General features: G+C 42.0%; 1 non-coding gene and 1 pseudogene across 1 annotated transcript; both read left to right on the plus strand.

Annotated features, from left to right (window-relative positions):
* The first annotated feature begins 640 nt into the window (after nt 1-640).
* Nucleotides 641-1,274, plus strand: LOC118632077 (annotated as a pseudogene).
* Nucleotides 1,275-3,581: 2,307 nt separating this feature from the next.
* On the plus strand, nt 3,582-3,663 carry TRNAS-UGA. Its single transcript has one exon. It is a non-coding gene; the product is annotated as a tRNA-Ser (tRNA).
* Nucleotides 3,664-12,434: the final 8,771 nt, after the last annotated feature.

Consider the following 12,434-nt stretch of genomic DNA (forward strand, 5'->3'; position numbering starts at 1 on the left):
TTGTCAAGAATCATAATATATTTATGTTATACTTGTGTGGGAACATATGTATTTTACTTCTATTCCCTTTTTGCCACTCACTATATTGAATGACAATGCTAAAAATCCAATGCTAGATCTAAAAGAACTCATCTGGAAATTCACACTTTTTGAAAATACAACCTATAATAATTTTGATCTCTTGGATCATTTTAGCAACATGATAAATCTGGAAAAAAAACACTTTTGTTTATTAAATGCCTACATTAACTCAAGCTGTAAATTAAATGTTAAATGCAGTATTTCACTTTTGGAATGTTGCAAAAAATTGTAATCATAATTGTTCTCACCAAATACATATTGACTCTCATATAATTTTTCAGTCTTTCTTTTCCCTCAACCAAAAAAAAAACCCTCTACATTCTCAGGCCCCACCCAGATCAAAAATTAAAAATCCCTCAGAGTAGCGTTTTTGATGGAACTATTTCTTAAAAGAAACGAATAATCAATTGCCATTTCTGTCAAGCTTTTAAGCAGGTGAAGAGAACTCTTAAAAGGGAAAGAAGAGGTGAATGAAGAGAAAGCAAATTTGATTTGTGTTTTCGCCATTTTTCCAGCTCTCAGTCAAACAAGCTGGAGATGCTTCTGGAAATAACCTCACCATGGCAAACCCGAATTTCAGTTCAAACTTGTATGGATTGGTGATGGTGGTACTGGAAAAACTGAATTCATGAACATCACCTGACTGGTGAATTTGACAAGAAATACGTAGTTTCCTTGTGTGCTGAAGTCCATCCCCTTATGTCCCATACCAAGAGAGGACCTATTAACTTCAACAAATGGGATACAGCTGGTCAGGAGAAATTTTGTGGACTGAGAGATGGCTATTACAGTCAAGCCCAATGTGCCATTAGTGTCTGATATAACTTGAAGAATTATTTATAAGAATGTACCTAACTGGCATAGAGATCTGGTACGAGTGCGTGAAAATATCCCCATCGTGTGGTGTGGTAACAAAGTGGATATTAACAGGAAAGTTAAGACAAAATCAGTGTCCTCCACTGAAAGAAGAATCTTCAGTACTATGACATTTCTGCCAAAAGCAACTACAACTCTGAAAAGCCCTCTGTCTGGCTTGCTTGAACACTAATTGGGGACCCTAACTTGGAGTTGATTGATATGCCTGCCCTTGCCCACCAGAGGTTGCCATGGACCCAGCTTTGGCAGCACACTATGAGCATGATCTAGAGGTTGATCAGACAACTTCTCTCCCAGAGGAGGCTGATGACCTGTGAGAAAAAGAAGCTGGAGCCTATGAAGTTGTTTTATAGGCAACTATCCTGTGACGTCAGTGCTGCAATGTTTGCCACTTTATTATATAACTAAGCAAAATGTATGCATGATCTTTGGGATGCTGAAGGAATGAATGAGCTTCAGAGAGAATGTGGCAGTTTAAAAAAAATAGTAACTTCATTTATTGGAGCTGCAGATTTAGCTGTTTCGTAACAAAGTTGTCTCTTCATTGAGTTTCAAATATAAGACTACTACAGGAACATCACAATATTCATTGGTGAAATCTTGCTGTTACTGTCATTTTCATACCTTTTCATTTAGAATCAAAATAAAATTGTACTTCAAATTCCTTTAAAAAAAAAAAAAAAAGGAAAAGCCCAACTGGTGTGGTTCAGTGGTTGAGTGTCGACCCATGCACCAAGAGGTTGCCAGTTTGATTCCTGGTCTGGGCCAAATCCCCAGTCGGGGGCATGCAGGAGGCAGCCAATCCATGTTCTCTCTCATTGATGTTTCTATCTCTCTTTTCCTCTCCCTCTAAAACCAATAAAGAAAAATAAATTTGGCTCAGCGGTTAGAGCATCGGCCTGCAGTCCAGAGAGACCCAGGTTCAGTTCCTGCCAAGGGCACGTACCTCGGTTGCAGTTTGTCCCCAGCCTTGGTTGGGCCCTGCGGGTGGCAACCACTCCATGTGTCCCTTTCTCGTCCATGTTTCTCTCTCTCTTTCTCTCTCTCTCCCTCCCACTCTATCTGAACAAAAAATGGGGAAAAAAATGTCCTTGGGTAAGGATAAAAAAGAGAGAGAGAGAAAGTTTTTCAGTAAATATCATCACTCAATTGCAAAGAAGAAAAGAATAAAAAAGACTTCAAGATCAAGATACAACTAATAAAATAGTAAGATTAAATTATAGGTTATCTTACAGCACTCGTAGAATCTAAGAACATGATAAAAAGACAAAACTTTATTTATTCTTGGATAGTATCTATTGGAAAAATGCAAGTTCATACATGATCAAACGGATGCCTAGGAATGTCAGTAATAATGTTGTTTCCAAGTAGTCTTCACAGAGAAATTGAGATCCCCGGTGTAGCTCTGCCAAATTTAAAACGGAGATAAATTTTCTAAAAGCAGCAATCTCATATTAGATAAAACTTATTTTTCCGTTCTCAAGTATCTTCCTCTCCTCCCACAATTAAATCGGTTTAGACACTTAGCACCATTATTTAGTTAAAAGAAATGATATTGAAAAGTCTAAAGAACAGTCACACAGCTACCGAGGTCCTTTAACATCCCGGCTCTCAACGGTCAAGAATTTGCCTTCCTGACTTAACATGAACTGTAACATTATGACAAAGACGGTGGAGTTCCCATGTACAGTTTTAGAAATTTAAACTACTAAAGGCCACATGTCATTTTGCCCAAATCGCCCATCAACTGATAGAACTCGCAACCAGAGCGGCCCACGTGCGGCAGGCATGAACTGCGCATGCGCCCTGCAGGCGGCCGCGCCACCCTGCGGGCTGCACCCCAGCCTCAGCTTCGAGAGGGGGGCTAGAAGATACTGACCTACCGGTTACCGCGCTTTAAGGAAGTAACGCAAATAAGCTACCTACTATAGTAGCTACACTTAACAAGAAAGGGAATTAATGGCGTTCAGAGAATGCAGACCGAATGCGCAGAACTTGGTTCTCAAACCACCTCCAAGGCCCCCATCGCGGGAAAGGGCTGAGACCACACGTGGGCCCCGTTTCTTCCAGTGGGGCTCGGCAGTACAGGTCACTGGGGAGAGGAGAAGTGACTGCAGGGACGGGAGCCGGGGAGGGGAGCACAGCGGCGGCGGGCCGGCTCCACGCCTCAGCCCGCCCACACGCCGCAGAGAGGGGGCCTGGGCGATGCCGCCGCCGCGGACGCGCTGCCCGAGACGCTTCCCCTCGCAGCAATGTCCAGAGCGCGGCCGCCGCACCACCGGGCCCGCCAGTGCAGCACAGCCCTCCGACCTCATCGACCTCATCGGGAAGCGGGAGGGCTCAAGTCGGGTCAGCCCCGGAAGCCAGACAGCGTTGTGATTTGCGGAGCGAAGGGACGGGTTTCTAAGACTTTCGACTGAACGAAGTTCATTTAAAGTAAATTATTTAAGGGAGTTTCTATCATTTCTTCGCGTCCACGATGTAGCTCCTGCAATTTAAGCCGTGGGCCCCCGCCACCCGAGCCAATTTCGGAGGGTTGTAGACTCCGCCCACTTTCGGGTGTGGCGCGCGTGCGCATAGTTATTAATATACTAAGGTGTCTCCGCCTTCCTTCCTTATTCGTAGCAGCGATGGCCGAGTGGTTAAGGCGTTGGACTTGAAATCCAATGGGGTCTCCCCGCGCAGGTTCGAACCCTGCTCGCTGCGAAAGCGGGTAGCTTCTCCTTTTTATTATATGCTCTTTTTTAAGATGCCTTTAAATGATAATGATGCCCTCAAATGATAACATTTACTCTTCCTCGTTTCATTTCCCGTACGTGCTGGCCAAACGGAGTGCCTACGGAAAAGTGTCATCTGCCAGAGAAAAGCTCACAAATGTCAGTGCTGCAAACACACAGCACAAAAGATCAAAGACCTCCATTGTTCTAAACGGGAAATTAACAGTTTTAAAATCTTGTTCCTCAATGTGAAGAGCAAATTCGCTAAACAAAATGAATATAAATACTGCTGGAAGTTTTCAGACTGTCACAATCTAAACAAGCTATCATCTCATTAAAACTGACGACAAGGCTACTGCTGCCTCTCCTTCCGTACCACAGTTACCTTCAAAGGTTCCCCCACCACATCCAAAAGTGGTGTGAAATAGGAGATGATAAAAACTTTTACAAGTTTGACTTCTAAAGCATGATGATTACATCCACATAATGGAGCGCTATGCACATAGCCAGTAAAAAGATGTTAATGGTATGGGAAGGCCTTCCAATGCATTGCCAAGTGCAAAAAGTTGGACAGTTTGGAAAACAATTTATATTATGATCACATTTTTGTTCAACAGTTCATTTACATGGCAAGAATGAGAGAAAAAGAGAATGAATGGGAGCTGGAAAGAAAGAACCAAAACAATAGCAGTAATTATTATCTCTGGATGGTGGAATTTAAAGTTTCTTAACAGATAGTTTTTTGCTTAACTAGCTTTCTATCTTATAGAAACTAGTTTTCTAACCCAGTATATTTTTAATAATAAAAGAAAATTGTGAGGTTAGTCTTTGAGGTCCTGCACAATCCTTTTCTGCCCCCTTTTATCCACTTTCACCTTCTCCGTCTCACCCCATGCTTTCCAGGTGTTCTTGGGAGTTCCCCAACAACTCAAGGCTGGAGATGGTTTTCCGTGGTACCTGCAGTACATTCCCCACCCAGCCCCAGTCCCATCTGAGACTTGGCTGAACATATGCACTCACCACCTGCACATCGTCAGTCCATCCCCTCTGTCCAAGCTCAACCTCTTCTTCTCCCATTCAAGTCACTTATAAGGAACTGCATTAGTTTCCTAGCTGGTCTCCTTCCCTCTTTCAGTCAGGATCCCATTGAGCTTCAAATAATGGAAAACCTAACTCTAGTGACTTAAACACATAGGGTTTCTCTCAAATCTGGGAGTAAGCAATCCTCAGATGGAGTAGGAAACAGGGCTGTTTCCATTTTTCTGCTCTGCCAATATTAATGCATAGACCTGATCCTCTGCTTGTCTCATTATCCTAAGATATTTGCTATACCTCCAGATGCCACCTCTGTATTCAGCTAGGAAGGGGAGAGGCAAGAATCCTCAGTTTATGTCTCATTTACTTGACCTTTGTAACATGGCTACAACTAACTACAAGGAACTCTAGGGCAGCAAGTGTTTTTAGCTGAGTGCATTGCTACCCACATTAAAGTGGAATTCCACTGGTAAGGAAGAAATATGGATGGGAGATAAGAGAGCAACTAACTGTATCTGCCATACTCCCCCAACAGGAAAGTCAAAACTTGTAGGCATAAGGCCTTTAAAACAAGTGCCCTGTCTGTCTTCCAGCCTTCCTTCCCTTCTCTCCTGTTTGCTTGTGAATTATTACACGGCCTCCCAACACTGTGTGCCGGCTCTTGCCTTTGAACCTTTCTACATGTTCACATACAGTTATCTGGAATAACTTGCCTTCACCGTCTCCCCTCTTTAGAAGAAGAGGGCTGTCCATCATTTGAACCCCCTTTCCATTCAGGCGACTTGCTCTCTCTTTGAATCTGGGTGTGAAGTTGCTATCATCCTTCCTCCCCCAATCTCCATCATAGAAGCTGAAAAAGCTGCACATTTACCTTCAAAGATTCCCTTTCAGCTAGGGATGCAGCATGTGACCTAGGCCCAGACAATCAGATGTGCCCACCCCCAAATTTCAATTGGACTGTTAATGTAAACAAGCCGACAAAATAAGAATTCATCCTAATCCGAGAACAGAGGCCACAATGGCAGTCACAGGTGTTGCTAAGGGCAACAGCACCAGGGCTGTAATTGGGGTTTGCAGTCGCCCAGAAGCAGTGACAGTAGTGTCTACACAGGCTGGTTTTGTGGCAGCATTCTGCCATAATCTTGGACTTTACCTAGCCTACACTTACTACTGTCCCATTTTCCAAAAGCAGCTTTACAGCCTTCCTGGAAAGTCTACAAACTATTTGATATTCTTCCAGTAAACTTTCTGATGAAATCAGCTCTAGTCTTTTTTTTTTTTTTTTTTTTGCTTCCAAATACTAGGTATAGCTTCCCTTCATCATCACCTACTGGGAAAACTCTTTTTTTTTTTTCAAATATCACCTTCTGGGTAAAGCATTCCTACAATTCCCGAGGCTGACGCAGAAGCCCCTTTTTCATTCTGTTCTCATAGAGCAAGGATCATATTGAAGTATGGCAGCCAGTTTGCCTCTCTCCTTACTAAATGGTATATTCCTTGTGAATGTACCAAGGGATCAGGTCTCTTATCTTTCTACCCCTGCCTGTCACAGAAAAGGTACTCAATAAATTTTTGATGAAGGAATAAATAAATATATGAGTCAACACAAAGATATGTGTCAATGATCTCTAAATGTGAAATATCCTATCCCTAAAAAGGAAAATTCAGTTTGGAGGAATCTTCTCTTCTAGGTCCTCTGGACTAGACAGGTCTGTCCAGCCCCACCACCATTGCCTCTTTCTAGACTCTGATCTGACCCTTCTCTCCCCTGCTCACAGGTCCCCAGCAGATCCCTGTGGCAAATGGAGTAAAGGTCAAACTCCTAACTTGGGGATCCTAGCACACTGCCAGTGCCCTTCTTAACTTGACTGTAATATCTTTCAACCTTCCCTACTCCCAACATAACTCCGCAAGAGCAGTTAGAGTAACTTACTGCCACAGAACAGACCTAGCAATTTCTGGCCCTACTTATTGGCACCCTTTGCCGGAAACGTATCCTCTCCCTAATGGTTTATTAGGAATACACACACTCACCATTGTGCACATAGACGTACACACATATCCCCAAAACACTCAAAGATTTGAGAAAACACACATAAATAAATTTAAAAGATGTCCTATAAGCAAAACTTAATTTATGCTCCTCCCTTTCTGCCCCATGTTCAAGAAATATTCCAGAAAAGCTAACAAGAACATCAGATATGCAAGAGGAATGGCCAAGAACTGAAATATTGGGAATCCTATTTTCTCAAAAGACAAAGCAGAGATCGTTTTCATTAAATGATATTAATCTGCATACTATATGGGGAATATATTCTCCTGGTTCAAAATCACAGTGTCTGCCTCTCACCACGGTCCTGCCACCAAGGTCCCCTTCCTGGACCACCAGTTACTATTTTCTCACTTTTTCCTTTTAATGCCTTCTTTATTCACATCCAAGAACATACTTCTTTTTTGCACAAATGTTAGCATACTATACAAAATATTCTGAACTGTCTTTTGTTATTTAAAAATATATCCTGAATATCTTTCTATATAAAGAGCTTTTTCATTAAAAAATGGCCTCCGCTAACTCATGGCCTCAGATTGAATAGACCTAAATTTATTTAACTAAATCATTATTGATAACCATTAAAGTTGTTTCCAATCTTCTGATTCTACCCCCCCCCCAAAAAAATGCTTCAAAGAAAATATTGTATATATGACATTTTCTCAAGCAAAATCTTAATCCTAGTAATTCAGTCTCGTGTAGCATTGGGAGAAAGAGGTCAGCTCTTTGTGAAGATACCAGAAATTGGGCACAAAAAAACATGGTGGTCTAACAGTTCTAAAAGCCTAGTCTAACCTCAATAAGGCTGAAAAAAATAAACAAATGAATAAATAAAATAAAATCATAGTCTATACAAATACTCTAGGAAGAAAGGGGAAACTCCTCCCCCTGATAATCTATTCCATTCCCAGGGAAAAGGAAGGGTCAGAAATAAAAGTACTCATTTTTGACATCTCAAATGAGTCAGTTCTTGAAACCTGTCTCCTTCCTTCCTTCCTCCCTCTGTTTCCTCTCTCCTTTCCTTTCTCCATATTCTATCCAGAAACTACTGAGCTTCCTGGAATTTTTTTATTAATAATTCAAAATGGTTCGGCCAGTGTGGCTCAGTGGTTGAGCATCAACCCATGCACCAAGAGGTCACCAGTTCGATTCCCAGTCAGGGCACATGCCCAGGTTGTGGGTCAAATCCCCAGTGGCAGCCAATGTTCTCCCTCATTGATGTTTCTATCTCACTCCCTCTCCCTTCTTCTCTCTCTAAAATAAATTTTAAAAAATAATTTAAAAAATAATAATAATTTGCCCTGGCCAGTTTGGCTCAGCGGTTAGAGCATCCGCCTGCGGTCCGGAGAGACCCGGGTTCGGTTCCCGCTAAGGGCATGTACCTTGGTTGCAGTTTGTCCTCGGCCCTGGTTGGTCGTGCGGGTGGCAGCCACTCGATGTGTCCCTTTCACATTGATGTTTCCCTCTCTCTCTCTTCCTCTCTCTCCCTCCCACACTGTCTGTACAAAAAAATGGAAAAATGTCCTCGGATGAGGATTAAAAAAATAATAATAATAATAATAATAATAATAATAATTCAAAATGCACCCTGGCCAGTTTGGCTCAGCAATTTACAGTATCCACCCATGGACTGAAGCATCTTGGGTTCAATTTCTGGTCAAGGACACATTCCTAGGTTGCAGGTTTGGTCCCCAGCCCCAGTCAGGGTTATGTGGGAGGCAACCAATCAATGTTTCTCTCTCTCTCTCTCTCTCTCTCTCTCTCTCTCTCTCTCTCTCTCTCTCTTTCCCCCTCCCTCCCACTCTATCTACAAAAAAAAAAAAAAAAAATCAGTGGAAAAATATCCTCGGGTGAGCATTAACAAAATAATAATAATAATTCAAAATGCTCCAGAATAATGTCCATAACCACAGCCTCTGCTACCTCAAATGCTCCCTGGATGTAGTGCTCATTGCACTGTTTCATAAAAGGACAACAAAGATTGGAGTTACAAAAAAGAAAGAAAAAATACAGGTCTGGAACCGTCCCTGAAGAATGACAAAGATTATTTGTAAGGCAAAGGGGTGGTGGGAGTTCCCTGAGACTCGCTCTCAGTTACTGCTTCTGCTTGAAGAAACTTTCATGGGTGAGATGGATGACTCAATGAATTTTTTTAGTACTTATGTTAGTGGTATTGGACCTCAGTTCTTGAGTTCAGCAAAGAATGAATTCAAAGCCAAGAACTCCAGCACAAGAAGTTTATTTAGCCTTTTAGAAAGAAAGTCACAGAGACAGAAGAAGTAAGCCAAGTGGGCTGCGTGGACTCAGGAAACAAGTTACAGAGGCAAAAGAAAGGCCCTTGGAGCTCAGGAGAAAGACCGCAAAGGATATGTGCCTAAGGAAAGAATTGAGGTGGGGGCGATGGCAAGGGTGTGCTCTAGAGATAAGAATGGGCATTGAGTCCTGGTCTTAAGCGTTTTTATCTATTTTCTTAAGGTTGGGATATTAGGGGAGGTTTCAGGGGAGGCTAAGGATAGAATGTTCATCAGCTTTCCAAGTGTGTCCTTTCAGGATTGTGGTCTCTACTGATTGGTCAATGCTAGAGTAGGGGGAGTCATTAGTCATTGCCTCTGGTCCTGATATCAGCTGTGGCATAGTTTGGTCTGGTTTTGATACTTTTCTGGGCCTGGAGCTGAATCACAAGTGAGGTCTAGATGTTATCTCCAGTTTGACCAAAACTCTGTCTCTGTGGTTATTTGGTACTAATCAGAACCTCACTATCTTAATGCTCAAGAGAGTGGTTGTTCAAGGGAGAAGGAGGCATGTGAGTCAGGGTGCTGGATGAGGCCAGTGTGAATCAGCCATCTGTCTGTTTCCCTGTTTCACTTGCTGAGGAATTTCCCTGGCTTCTTACTACCCTATCTCAGTTACATATATATCATGGCACAGTCCCAGCTCCCTTGCAAGACTGACAAAGAGGTTCAGAGATGTCATTATCTATTGCTTTTCTTGTTCCTGCTTTTGCCATGAAAATTAGCCAATATATCGTGTAGATCTACCTGTGACAATTGAATTTTGGTTTACATTCATCCAGGCTTGAAAAATGACCACTGTTCAGGCAGATTGATGCTTCCTGAGACACTCATTTCTAACACAGATTAATACATTAGCTCCACCTTCCAGTACTATGTCTTTCTAAATTATTCTTTGTTTCCCCTACCGCTCTTCAAGCTTCATTAAAAAAAATAACCGTCTAACCATTTTTCTCAAGATTGTCTCTATAAAATATCCAGCCTGCCACTGACTAGGCTACATCTTCATATTTCAGTTTTTTTGGTTACTGTTTTTTTACTATCTATTATTATTACTACAGCATTTGGGAATTTCTTATTAGAAGGAATGTTTGGCTATTGGGGAAATAAAAAGATATTTTCATCCCTCCAGCAAAAACCCACCACACAAGCTATAATATTTCCCAGTTATGACTCTTCTGCAATCTCGTGGGTTCTGGTGGGTGCTATCCACTTTTTTTAAAAATGATAAAATTATCAAACTGCTTGTGTAGTTATTCAGGTATGGTGAGGCCAACACATCAGGGCAAGATTACCATGAAAAAATCATTTGTTCCAGCTCCCAAGGAGAGAAAGGGGCATGCCACACCAGGGGGTCAATGCAGGGACACACAGGGTCAGTCCCAGTTCTGTCTGGAGGCTGAGGAAGCCGGGGGGTGAGGAATATGAGTTAGAGCATTTTGGTTCCTCGGGAAGGAGCAGGAAAGACAGAGTAAGCAGGTTTAGGACTGGCTCCTCTGAATGATGTCAGCAGACTAGAAGGCTTAAAAGTTGTCCCTCGTTGTCTAGGTCAGGGAACAGCGGCCCTGAGCGGAAGGGCTCCAGAAAGAGGTGGTGAAGTGTGCGTTCCGGTTTGCTACATCACATATGTGAGGCACGCTTGCAGGTGAGTCGTTACCTTGCAGGTAAGTTGTTTACTCTCTTTAGATATTGGCTAGCTCTGAAAGGGGCGGTCGGTCTCCCCAGATGTCAAAGCATCAGAAATACAGAAAATGAAAAGGGATGATTTTTTTTTAATTAATAAATAATAAAAATTTAGCCCTGGCCGGTTTGGCTCAGCGGTTAGAGCGTCAGCCTGCGGTCCGGAGAGACCCGGGTTTGGTTCCCGCTAAGGGCACGTACCTCGGTTGCAGTTTGTCCCCGGCCCTGGTTGGTCGTGCGGGTGGCAGCCACTCGATGTGTCCCTTCATATCGATGTTTCTCTCTCTCTCTCCCTTCCTCTCTCTCCCTCCTACTCTATCTGTACAAAGAATGGAAAAATATCCTCGGGTGAGGATAAAAAAAAAAAAAAAAGAAAAAGAAAAAAAATAATAAAAATTTAAATAAATAAAGTTTTTAAAAAGCATGATTAAAACAATTTCAGTCAGTAGCTCAGCACTAAACAGAAAGCACCTTCAGCTTAGGACAATTTTAAGTAGGTTTAATGAAAAGACTATTTACAAAGGCAGGGAGAGGGTAGAGAGAAACCACAAAGGAGAACAAAGTGGTGTCACTGCCCCCACAAGGAGAGGGAGGGCTCACCAGAACCCAAAAGAAGAACGTTCTGAGGAGAGGGCTATCCCAAAGCAGCACTGACCTTCCTTTAGGGAACACAATGCTAGGGGGTCCCTGCAGGGAGGGCCAGCTCCTCCTCACCTTCCCCCCTTCCTGTGCCTTCTCACTGGGCCTCCTCATTGGCCAAACTCAACCAGTCCGCCTCTGCAGCTGGGGACAGGGCAGAGGATGGGTTGAAGAGGCAAAAGGACATAGCCAGGACTCTCCCTTACATAAAGCTAGAGAAACAAAGAGGTAAAAATAATTATCCATAATCCAGCATTTTAACACTCCAACTTCGTCACTGTGGCACATTCCCTTCCTGTTCTATGTCTATATAGTTTAATATATAGTCACATTAAAAGTTAAATCATTGACCATTTCAAACATACAGAGATGCAAAGAAGATAATAGAGTATATATTATATTTTCTGTTTTTTCATTAGAATTATTTCATACGCTATTGCTGCTCCTTTGTCTTCATAATCATGATTTGTAATGGCTCCATCACACACTACACAGTAGCTGCATCAAATTTAATGAAGCAAGTGTTGTACACTTAGGCTGCTTCCTTTCTTCTAAATAATAATATTAAATAATGTTGTGATGTACGTCTTTGAGATAAAAGCTTTTTCCATATCTTATTTCTTTAGTATCTACATCTCTAAGAATAGGAGTAGTGAAGCAAAGTACATGGACAATTTCACGGCTCTAAATACATATTCCTAAATTGCATCGCTAAAGAGTTGCACTCATGTCTAGAGCCAGCAGTAATGCATAAGAAAGCTGGGATCATGGAGACTTCATCTACATGGATGAAGCATGATTAAAACAACTACTATCTACTATCACTTGCAACTTTTTTTTTTTTTTTTTTTTTTTTTGGCTAATTTAGTAGGTAGGTACATGCCTCATTGTCATTTAATTCGCTTTTCTTGATAAATTCTAGAATTTCTATGTTTTACCATATGTTTGTTTACTGGTTGTATTTGCTGTTTAATTTCTGACTTTCTACCGTATCAGCTATTGGTCCCTAAAGCTGCTGCTGAAATTGACCCTTGGGAGAATGTTTATTGAAAACAATTGAGCGTC

The sequence above is a fragment of the Molossus molossus genome, unplaced genomic scaffold (genome assembly GCF_014108415.1).
Source record: "Molossus molossus isolate mMolMol1 unplaced genomic scaffold, mMolMol1.p scaffold_m16_p_17, whole genome shotgun sequence".
NCBI classification, from domain to species: domain Eukaryota; kingdom Metazoa; phylum Chordata; class Mammalia; order Chiroptera; family Molossidae; genus Molossus; species Molossus molossus.